Source organism: Scyliorhinus canicula, chromosome 13, assembly GCF_902713615.1.
Source record: "Scyliorhinus canicula chromosome 13, sScyCan1.1, whole genome shotgun sequence".
Taxonomy (NCBI): domain Eukaryota; kingdom Metazoa; phylum Chordata; class Chondrichthyes; order Carcharhiniformes; family Scyliorhinidae; genus Scyliorhinus; species Scyliorhinus canicula.
The window spans coordinates 28,465,919-28,478,142 of record NC_052158.1 but is presented as its reverse complement, the minus strand read 5'-3'; positions in this window follow the sequence as shown (position 1 = coordinate 28,478,142).

Below are 12,224 nucleotides of genomic sequence, written 5' to 3'. Positions count from 1 at the left end.
TGGAACCTGCCTTAGCCAACGCGTCGGCTTTTACATTCCCAGGTGGTGATGACCTATGGTGACTTCTGACTTTTATTATGCCGAAGGTCCTGTCCTTCGCTTTCGCTAAAATATGCTGGAGTAGAGGGGCTGATGGAAGGGGTTTTCCGTCTGCGGAGACAAAACCTCGTGTCCTCCACAGGGGCAGAAAATCGGTTAAACTGTTACAGACATATAAGCTGTCTGAATATATGTCTGCTGGGCTGGGGAAAGAATCGGGGTGGTCCACTATGTACGCTATGGCTGCTAGCTCTGCTGCCTGCGCGCCTAAGTGACCTGGTAACTTAAGAGCGATTTCTTCGAGAGCGCGCCCCTGCGCGTCCTCTACATAGATGCCGCATCCTGTGATACGCTCACCATTTAAAACTGTGGAGGAACCGTCTACATAAATCCTCAAGGGTCCACACGTGTCTGTGGGCTGGGGGCTTTGTTTCGGGTTCCCTATCTTCCTGGGGGGTGTTTTGGCTAAAAAGGGTCCTGTGTTATGCAGGGGAGCTACAATTTCACAGTCATGGGGCTGTCCGGGGTATTGGAGGTTGTCTGCTAAGTATGTGTGTGTGCGTGTCCGTTTCACAGTAATGTCCCGTCCTTGTAAAAGTAGGGTCCACCTAGCTGCCCTAATCTGGCTAACTGAACCGTCCTTCAGTCGACCGTCTAGTAGTAGCTGTGTGGGTGTGTGTTCGGTTAGAATGGTGATGGGGTTGAGTCCGGTGATGTATGAGAAATACTGCACTGCCCAGAAGACAGCAAGGAGGTGCCTCTCACAGGCTGAAAATCCTTGTTCTACTGGGTCTAACAGTCGGGAGGCATAAGCCACTGGTCTTAGCTGCTCGTGCCGTTCTTGAAGCAACACGGCCGAGAGGGTCAGATCGGTGCTCGCTACCTCTATTGCGTACGGTGAAAGTTGGTCGGGGACTAGCAGCGCGGGTGCTGCACTAAGGGCTCGTTTCAACTCTTCCACAGCGCCTGTATGCTGCGGAAGCCATTCCCAGGGGGCTCCTTTCTTAAGGAGGTCTGAAAGTGGGGCGGCTTTTGTCGCGAATCCGTCGATGTGGTTCCGACAGTAGCCAACCAGTCCTAAAAACGACCGGAGGGCTGATACATTCTGGGGAAGGGGCAATTTGACAATCGAATCAATTCTTTTGAATTCGATCTCGCGTTTGCCGTGCGTGATGACTGATCCCAAATACATCACTTTACTTTCCAATATTTGGGCCTTTTTCGGGTTAACTTTACAGCCAATTTCAGTTAAGAGTTCTAGGAGTTCGGCCAGAAGCGAAATGTGCTCTGCCTTTGTGTCCGTCTGCAGTAGTAGGTCGTCTACATACTGTACCAGACAATCGGGTCGGGAAAATTTCTCTAATCCACTTGCCAGCTGTCGGTGGAAAATGGAGGGGGAATTGTGGAATCCTTGTGGGAGGCATGTCCACGTGTACTGCTGAGTTTTGAAAGTGAATGCGAATTTGTATTGGCACGCTTTTGCCAATGGTATTGACCAGAATCCATTACTGATGTCCAATACCGTGAAGTACTTGGCGTTGAGACCCTGCTTGAGCATGGTCTCGGGACTAGTAGCTACCGTTGGGGCTACTGCGGGGGTTACTTTGTTGAGTTCCCGATAATCGATGGTCAGACGCCATGATCCATCGGGCTTCCTCACTGGCCAAATAGGGGCATTGTTGGTGGAGGCTACCGTTCTTAGTACACCTTGGTCCAACAAGCTGCCTATAACCTTTTCTATTTCCACCTCTGCCTCGAGGGGAAATCTATACTGCTTTTGCGGTCGGGGGTCCTGTCCGGTAACATGAACTTGTCCAGTCATTCTGCCACAGTCATGACGGTGACTTGCAAATGCTGTCCTGTGTTTGTTTAGTAGGGCCTTAATTTGTCGGTCGGTGTGGAGTGTAGTCAGGTCGAATGAGTACTCTCCCACTGCGCTAATCCGATTAGCGTAGTCTCCTACTGTGAGGGTGGCTGGGGCTCTGTCTGATCTCGCCATTCGCCAGACACACTGGTTCACTGGGTCGAACGACAAGCTGTGGGCGTTCATAAAATCTATCCCCAGGATGTGCTCTGCTGTCCGGGGAAGATTTACTAAAACTACGGGGTGCCTTGTGCTAATGTTCCCTAGCTGGATCGCTACGGGTGCTGTGATATGTCCCTGCTGCGAGTGTCCGGTGAACCCGCTAAGTGTGATGGTGGAGGTGGTCGGCCACGTGTCTGCGTGTGCCGTGGTTGTGGAGTTAATGGTGGTGCGGGATCCTCCTGTGTCCCACAATAACTCTATGGGCTTCCCTTTGACTTTTGCCGTGACTACGGGCCTCCCTGATGAGTCCCATAGTGTGTCACAGACCCAAGTGGGGGAGCCCGAACACCGTCAGTTCGTCTCGTCCACATTGGTGGGTCCTGACTGTACTGCTACATTGTGGATGGGTTTTGCCTTACTGCGGTTCAGAGTGCCTGTCTGCTGGCCTCTCTGAGATCGCTGGGGTGCATTACACTCTTTTGCCCAATGCCCTAACTGTCCACAGTTATAGCATTCCTGTCCTTTCTGTTGAGGGCTGCTCTTGCCTTCATTTACCCATGCGGGCTTCTGGTGCTCTCTGACTGCTTGGATATCTGCAGCAGCCTGAGCCTCTTCTGGGGATCTAACCTTTGCTTTTGCCTGAAGCGATTGCTCCCAAGCGCGGGACAATCTTTTGAGGACCCATTTTTCGTTATGGGCCTCTTCTGAGGGGTCGTAATTATTGCAAGCGCTCTGTCCTGCCTCTGTTGCGTGTGAGATAATTGTGCGCGTCCACTTAACCATGTTTTCGCGGGTTAAATGCGCTCTATCTAGCTGTCCGAAAACTGCGCTGAAGTGAATCCACAGCCTTCCTGCGAATGCTGTGGGGTGTTCAGATCTCTTCTGCCTGCACTTATTCAAGCCTTCTACGGGGTCACCTCTATTGTACCCGATGGCATCTAAAATGGCAGTGTGCATCTCCTCTAGGCTGCCTCCTGCCACGTTCTGTGGGTCGGGGAGGGCTGCCACTACACTCTGGTCTAAGCTCAACACGGTGAGCTTAACCTGCTCTCTCTCATCCAGGCCGTACATGGTAGCCTGCTGTTTTACTTTCGCAAAGAACTGGTGGGGGTCTGCGGTGGGGAGGAACGGAGTGATCTTTTCACAAGCGTCCCTTAGCTGGGTTACTGTTAAAGGGGTGGTGTAAGTTATGTCTGGGGCGCCTTCTGATTCGGCTTTCCTCTGTGTGGTTACGGGATTCATGGGTGCGGTTATGATCTGAGCTGTGGGGGGTTGGGGTGCCTGTCGTTTCTGCTGAGCTGCGGGCGCACATGTTCCCTGAACATAACGCTGCGCTGTCTCGCTTAATTCCTGCCAATCTGGGGCGTTTTCCCCATCTAACTGAGCTCCAAAGGTGCTTTGGAAGCCATTCTGCACCGAAAGCAGAGATTGCAGTTCCGCAATCTGTTTTCTGCATTTCGCGTGGTCAACTGTGCTTTGTCTTTGTTCGGTTGTTGCAGCATGGAGTGCTCTCAAAGCTGCTTTGAGATCGGAACATTGCCTCTGCAATGCCTCCACCTGCTTTTCCGATTCCTGTCTTATCAGAACGGCACGTTGCACGTCCTGATAGGCTTTCTCATACTGGGTCTGGGAACTGTTCAGATGAGCTAGACAAGACTGGTGAGCCCTCTTGGCATCAGCCACCTCTCTACCCTTCTCTGCCAACTTCCCTTTTAGATCCAGGTTTTCTTTCTCGATGTCCCTGACATCGACCTTACTCATTCGGTTCCTTTCCTCTAAATCTGCCCGGAGCGTCCTGATGACCTCCTCTGCGCCTCGCAACTGTGCCAAGCAGGACACAATCGCCATCGGCTTGCGTGCTTTACTTAAACTCTTTTTGTGTATCTGAGAGAGGTTCTCCCACCAAGTATGACCTATACTTCCGGGACCTGTCTCCTCATTTGCACAAAACTCTTTCCAAAGGGGCCATCCCTTTCCTTGTAAATATTTGCGGAGTTCCAGCTCCCACGTGGGACACTGGCCTACTCTGCTACTGCTGCTGGTCGCTGCGACCACAAACTTTGCTGGATCCATCAGACGTTCCATTGCCTGCATGGCCATTTCCTCTGACTCTCTTTTTATAATTTGGAACAGGGGGTTGCTGGGGTGGTGTTTCGTAAAACGGGTACGGCTTACGCTATGTTCCGTTAACAAAGCTACCGAAAGTTTGTCGCAACAAAAAGCTTTCAGTTTTACCTTACAGCCCTGTTAGTACGCATGCACTAAAACACACTTCCGAATTTCGCTTATTATTTTGAACACCTTGAATACTTGTGATCTCTTTCTTTCTCTGCAATTTGGAGTTCTAATTCAAATTTCAGGGTCCTGAACACTGTGGTGTTTCCACTTACAACAGGGTCCCGGCGGAGTCGCCACTAAATGTTGCACGTTTTACTATGGGCGTAAAACGCGTTTATTGGAGTGTATTAACACGCCTCCGAGTTCGACGTGTGCTTAACACTGCTAGGCTCTGTTCTATGTAATTATTTAAGCTCTGGAGTCGCCAGCTGCCGTATAGGCAACGTCACAAGTATTCCAAGGTCAAATTCAAAGTAATAAAGACGATACACCGATTAGTCAAGTTCAAACGATCAATATTTATTATACAGTTATTAATAAATACTCATGCACACACACTAAGAGACTAAGCTACAACTAAACATAAGCAAACTCCACTCCGTATGCTTCACCCGATGTCTGTGTCTACGTATTTACATTGTGTAGTTATCATGTATGCAACAATCTGCTTGGACTTTACACAGAACAATACCTTTTACTGCACCTCAGTACACGTGACAATTAATCTAAATCAATGTAAAACAGAATTGGGGGTCTGGACAATCCACCAACAGCCAAACATTTTGGGAAGTAGCTGGAGGTACTGAACTAGACTGGAAGTGGTTTGACCCCAGATTCCGAATGCCCCCTGTTCAGATGGTGTCAGCAATGTCGAAGGGGCAGAGCAAATCACCTTGTAATTCACTGCCTAATATGACCAGATTGATGTGGGCTATTTTCCGATGGCCCAAAAGGGGACTGGCAAGGAATTTCCCAGAAAATATTTCTCTGACTCACCTAATGGTTTTTAATCCTTCACTTGCCTCGGAACTTCCGGTTGCGGCTATGCCTGGGTAGGTCGCACGTTCGGCAGCTCCCGCCGTGAATGGACTTTTGGGCCCTTTTAAGGACGACGATTCCCAGTGTGGGAAGACGGCAGTGAGGTTCCCGCAGCACTGTATGGAGCGGACCAGGAGCGGAGCGGTCAAAAAAGTGGCATTAGAGAAGAGAGGAGAACGGGCGCGAAAGAGCAAGATGGTGGCGGGCGGAGATCAGACAGCGTGGGCTCAGTGGTCACGGGAGCAGCAAGAGTTTCTGAGAAGCTGCTTTGTGGAACTGAAGGCAGAGATGTTGGCACCTATGAAGGCGTCGATCGAAAGGCTGGTAGAGACCCAGAGGATGCAGGGGACAGCGATTAAAGAGGTGCAGCAGAAGGCCTCTGATAACGAGGATGAAATCCTGGGCCTGGCGGTGAAAGTGGAGGCGCACGAAGCGCTACACAAAAACTGGCAGGAGAAACTCGAGGATATGGAGAACAGGTCGAGGAGGAAGAAATTTGCGGATTCTGGGTCTCCCTGAAGGTGTGGAGGGGTCGGATGCTGGGGCGTGTGTGGCTACGATGCTGAGTATGCTGTTGGGCGCGGGAGCCTTCCCGAGGCCCTTGGAGCTGGATGGAGCGCACAGAGTCCTGGCGAGGAGACCGAGGCCGAATGAGCCGCCGAGGGCTGTGGTGGTGAGGTTTCACCGTTTCACCGACAGGGAGTGCGTCTGGAGATGGGCGAAGGAGCAGCACGTGGGAGAATGCTGAAATTCACATCTACCAGGACTGGAGCGCAGAGCTGGCCAAGAAGAGGGCAGGATTCAATCGGGCCAAGGCGGCTCTCCACGGAATGGGGGTGAGGTTCAGGCTGTTGCTGCCAGCGTGACTGTGGGTCACATATCAAGACCGACACCACTATTTTGATACGCCGGACGAGGCGTGGACCTTTATCAAAAATGAGAAGCTGGACTCAAATTAGTGGTCTGCAGCATGCTTTGGGGGATGTTGGAGAGAGGGAGGAGACGATATTTGTGTTTTTTCTGTATGTGTGCTGGTTTGGGAGGGGTTGTTCCCCACGTTTGATGGGGGGAGAGTGGGCCTGAGACCCTGGGCCTCTGGGGATTGGGGCGAGGTTGCAGGAGAAAGGAGCTGCACCATAGAGGGCGGGTTCGGCCCAGACAGAGAGCGCGGGCTTTCTTTTCCCGCGGAAAGGGAGGCGGCGGGGCCTGACACGGAGGGCGGTACTGGATTAGAGTCCACATCGGTTTGTAGGGGGAGTGGAGGGGGGACTTGGACTTTGGGGGGGGAATCCAACGGTGGGATCGGTGGCAGAGGCGGGAGCGGCCGGGGTCAGCAGGAGTCAGCTGACACGGGAGTGCAATGGGGGAGCAGGGGGGTTAAGCAATTGCTTGGCTGGGGGAGGGGGGTTGAGGGGGGGAACCGGGTTGCTGCTGTACTGACTGAGGGGGGGAGCTGGAGATAAGAGGGAGAGTCGGGGCGGGGAGCCTCCGCCTGGGGGGCTGGAGGGTGCAGGAGGCGTGTGCACGTGGCTGGCCTAAAAAAGGAGATGGCTAGTCAGCAAGGGGGTGGGGCAGGTAGTCCCCCATCCGGCTGATCACGTGGAATATGAGAGGCCTTAATGGGCCAGTCAAGAGGGCCCGGGTATTTGCGCACTTAAAGGGACTGAAGGCAGACGTAGCCATGTTACAGGAGACGCACCTGAAAGTTGAGGATAAGACCAGGCTGAGAAAGGGTTGGGTGGGGCAGGTCTTTCACTCCGGGCTGGACACGAAGAACAGGAGGGTAGCAATCTTGGTGAGCAAGCGAGTGACTTTTGAGGCAGTGGGTATTGTGGCAGATAAAGGGGGCCGGTATGTGATGGTGAGTGGGAGGCTGCAGGGGGCCCGGGTGGTGCTGGTGAATGTATATGCCCCAAATTGGGACGATGCAGGGTTCATGAAGTGGATGTTGTCGGATCCCGGATCTGGAGGCTGGGAACCTGATTATGGGGGGGGGATTTCAACAAGGTACTGGACCGGCAATGGATCGGTCTAGGTCTATGTTGGGTAAGAGGCCGGCTGCAGCCAAGGTCCTGAGGGAGTTTATGGATCAGATGGGGGGAGTGGATCCGTGCTAGGCTAAGGGAGTTCTCCTTCTTTTCCCACGTGCACAAGGCCTATTCACGGATAGACTTTTTCGTGGTGAGCAGGGCGCTGATCCCGAGAGTGGAGGGGACGGAGTATTCGGCCATTGCGATTTTGGATCACGCCCCGCATTGGGTGGAGTTGGGTGAGGGGAAGAGACAGGCCAGCGCCTGCTGTGGAGCATGGACATGGGATTGTTGGCGGATGAGGAGGTCTGTGGGTGGGTCCAGGGGTGCATACAAAGGTGTATGGAGGCCAATGACAATGGGGAGGTCTCGGTGAGTGTGGACTGGGAGGCGCTGAAGGTGGTGGTCAGAGGGGAGCTAATTTCCATCAGGGCTTACAGAGGAAAGAGGGAGAGGAGGGAGAGGGAGAGATTGGTCGGAGAGATACTGAGGGTGGATAGGAGATATGCGGAATCCCCCGAGGAGGGGCTGTTGAAGGAGCGCCGGAGCCTCCAAACGGAGTTTGACGACTATGGGGAAAGCTGAGGCCCAGTGGAGGAAGGTACAAGGTGCAGCGTATGAATATGGGGAGAAGGCGAGTCGGATGCTGGCGCATCAGCTGCGAAGGAAGGAGGCGGCTAGGGAAATTGGGGGAATCGGGGACAAGGGAGGGAATACGGTGCGGAGTCCAGTCAGAATAAATGAGGTCTTTAGGGACTTCTATGGGAATTTTGTACAAATCAGAGTCCCCGGAGGTAGGGGAGGGGATGCGGCGGTTCCTGGACCAATTGAGGTTTCTGAGGGTGGAGGAGGAACAGGTAGAGGGTTTGGGGACCCCGATCGGGATGGAGGAGCTGGTTAAGGGGTTGGGGAGCATGCAGATGGGCAAGGCCCAGGGACCGGATGGGTTCCCGGTTGAGTTCTATAGGAAGTTCTCGGAACTGTTGGCCCCGTTGTTGTTGAGAACCTTTAATGAGGCGAAAGATCAAAGAACTCTTGCCCCGACGATGTCGCCGGGTCTGATCTCGCTTTTTCTCAAAGACCCGCTGCACTGTGGCTCATATAGGCCGATTTCACTCCTCAATGTGGATGCCAAGTTGTTGGCGAAGGTCCTGGCCACTAGGATTGAGGATTATGTCCCGGGAGTGATACATGAGGATCAGACGGGATTTATGAAGGGCAGGCAGCTGAATGCAAATGTGCGGAGGCTCCTGAACGTGATTTTGATGCCCTCGGAGGGGGGGGGGGTTTCCTCTGGGTGCTCCGGTTTCCCCCCACAGTCCAAAGATGTGCAGGTTAGGTGGATTGGTCATGATAAACTGTCCTTAGTGTCCACAAAAGGTTTGATGGGTTACTGAGTGATAGGAATAGGGTGGAGGTGTGGGCTTAAGTGGGGTGCTCTTTCCAAGGTCCGGTGCAAACTCGATGGGCTGAATGGACTCCTTCTGCACTGTATGAATTCCCCGATAGGGGGAAAAATGCCATCTGGGGATTGTCAATGGGCTCAGTTTTTGACTGGACAAACTCTCTGAGCCAGAAGCCAGATAGGGTCCAGACACAATGCTCATGGTCGTCACTTACCCATCAAAGAACAAAGAACAATACAGCACAGGAACAGGCCCTTCGGCCTTCCAAGCCCGTACTGGTCATGATATTAACCTTTGTCAAAGCCCTCAGCACTTCTTTGTGCCGTATCTCTCTATATCCATCCTATCCATGTGTTTGTCAAGATGCCTTTTGAACGCTGTTAATATATCTGCTTCCAGACTTTCGGTGGTGGCCCTGAGGGAGTAGGTCGCACATTTGGTGGCTCCCGCTCGTGACGGACATTTTGGACATTTTTCCCCTGACTTTTTTCAGAGTTTTGTTTGAGGGGTCGGTGGTGGATGAATCTCAGCAGCAATGGTTTGGGACGCATTGAAGGTAGTGGTCAGAGGGGTGCTGATTACGATTCAGGCCCATAGGGAGAAGGAAGAGAGGGCAGAGACAGATATGGAAAATGCTTCAGGTAGACAGGAGGTATGCAGAGGCCCCGGGAGGTAGGATTACTGATGGAATGGTGGAATTTGGCTACAGGTGGAATTTGGCTAGTTATCTACGGGGAAGGCGATGGAGCAGTTGATGAAAGTGAGGACGGTGATATATGAGCATGGAGAGAAGGCCAGTAGAATGCTTGTGCACCAGCTCAGGAAAAGGGAGGCAGCTAGGGAGAGTGAAGGACAGAGGAGGGAACACAATCTTGGACCCAGCAGGGGTCAACGGGGTGTTTAAGGAGTTTTACAGCAGGCTATATGAGTCGGAACCCCCAGCTGGAGTGGAAGGAATGAGGCAATTTCTGGGAGGGCTGGAGTTCCCAAAGGTGGACAGAGGGTTGGTAGAAGGGCTGGGAGCCCGGGAGGGATTGAAGAAATAGCAGATGGACTGCAGGCCATGCAGTCAGGCAAGGGCCCGGGACCAGATGGCTACCCAGCGGAATTTTATGAAAAGTTCTCTGAGGTGCTGGGCCCACCGTTGGTGAGGGTGTTTAATGAGGCAAGGGAGTGCGGTGTTCTCCCCCCGACAATGTCACAGGCCTCAATCTCACTGATCCTGAAGCGGGAGAAGGACCCTGAGCTATGCGGGTCTTACAGGCTGATCTCCATGTTAATGTTGATGCCAAATTGTTAGCTAAAGTCTTGTCCTCAAGGATCGAAGACTGCGTCCTGGAGGTATGGGAAGACCAGACGGGGTTGGTTAAGGGTAGGCAGCTAACGGCCAACGTTAGAAGGCTCTTGAATGTAATCATGATGTACCAGAGGGAAAGGAGGTGGAGGTAGTGGTCGCAATGGACGCAGAGAAGGTCTTTGACTGGGTGGAATGGAACTATCTGTGGGAGGTGTTGGGATGGTTCGGGTTTGGTCGGGGTTTTATCGACTGGGTCAGGCTGCTGTAACAGGCACCAGAGGCGAATGTTCGAACAAACCGGCTGATCTCGGGCTATTTTAGATTGCACCGGGGGACTCGGCAGGGAATGGCATTAAGAGCTTCCAGGGGCCCCGGCGAAGGATCTTGCTGCAGTGGAAGGATCGAGGCCTAGTTTCGGGAGCCGTTCAGAGGAGGAGGAGCAGTCTCTGGGTGAGTATAAAAACTCACTTTAACCCGGGGATCGAGGCCTAGTTTCGGGAGCCGTTCAGAGGAGGAGGAGCAGTCTCCGGGTGAGTATACAGACCTAACGGTAACTTCCTGTTTTCCACTTTTTTTTCAAAAGTGACGTCAGAGGGAAGCTGTGATCTGATTGGTTGATAACCAATCTGCCCCAAATTTAAAACTCGTAAACTTAAATTAAACAAATTAATTAATTAGAGATGGCTGGTCAGGTGATGTGCTTAAGCTGCTTGATGTGGGAGCTGGCAGATCCCATTGCGAGCTGCAGCGACCACATCTGCAGTAAGTGTTGGCTGCTGGAAGAACTCCGGCTCAGAGTTGATGAGCTGGAGTCTGAGCTTCACACACTGAGGCACATCCGGGAGGGGGAGGCTTACCTGGACACTTTGTTTCAGGAGGCAGTCACACCTGTCAGAGTAAATAGTTTAAATCCTGCCAGTGGCCAGGGACAGCAGGGTGTGACTGCAAGTCAGGCAGGTAAAGGGAACCAGCAGTCAGGAACTCAGGAGCCTCAGCCCTTGACCCTGTCCAACAGGTACGAGGCACTTGCTCCCTGTGTGGATGGCGAACAGGGCTGCAGGAAGGGTGAGTCAGCTGACCAAGGCACCATGGTTCAGCAGGCCATTCAAGGGGAGGAAGTAAATAGGCAAGTTGTAGTTGTAGGGGATTCTATTATCAGAGGGATAGATAGTATCCTTTGTGAGCAGGATAGAGGGTCCCGCATGGTATGTTGCCTGCCCGGTGCTAGGGTGCGGGACATCTCTGACCGGCTTGAAAGGATATTGGAGAGGGAGGGGGAGGATCCAGTTGTTGTGGTCCATGTCGGTACCAACAACATAGGCAAGTCTAGGAAAGAGGACCTGTTTAGAGATTATAAAGAGCTAGGATTCAAATTAAAAAACAGGTCCTCAAGGGTCATAATCTCCGGATTACTGCCCGAGCCACGTGCAAATTGGCATAGGGAGGCAAGAATAAGGGAAGTTAACACGTGGCTGAAAGAGTGGTGTGGGAAAGAGGGGTTCCTTTTCATGGGACACTGGCATCAGTTTTGGGACAGGGGGGACCTATACCGTTGGGATGGTCTCCACCTGAACCGAGCTGGGACCAGTGTTCTGGCGAAAAGAGTAAATAGGGTGATCAATAGGACTTTAAACTAGAGATTGGGGGGAAGGGAAAGTCAGGGAACCAAGAGGTGAAGGAATCAGTGGGAAGCGTAGCTGCTTAGGATTACAAAAAAATCACGAAAAGACAGAGCTCAGGAGAGGTTACGATAGTCCCCATCTCACAAAATATGACACAGTGTATGGAAAGGCTCAGTAAACCAAGGTCCACCACACTAAGAAAACAAAAAGGGACAGTCAATAGGGAATTAAAGGTGCTATATTTAAATGCCCGCAGTGTACGGAACAAGGTAGATGAGCTTTTGGCCCAGATTGTGACTGGCAGGTATGATGTGGTAGGCATCACAGAGACGTGGTTGCAGGGGGTTCAGGACTGGCAGTTAAACATCCAGGGATTTACAACCTATCGAAAAGACAGAGAGGTGGGTAGAGGGGGCGGGGTTGCCTTGTTAATTAGAAATGAAATTAAATCAATAGCACTAAACGACATAGGGTCAGACGATGTGGAGTCTGTGTGGGTAGAGTTGAGGAACCACAAAGGCAAAAAAAAACCATAATGGGAGTTATGTACAGGCCTCCTGACAGTGGTCAGGACCAGGGGCACAAAATGCACCACGAAATAGAAAGGGCATGTCAGAAAGGCAAGGTCACAGTGATCATGGGGGACTT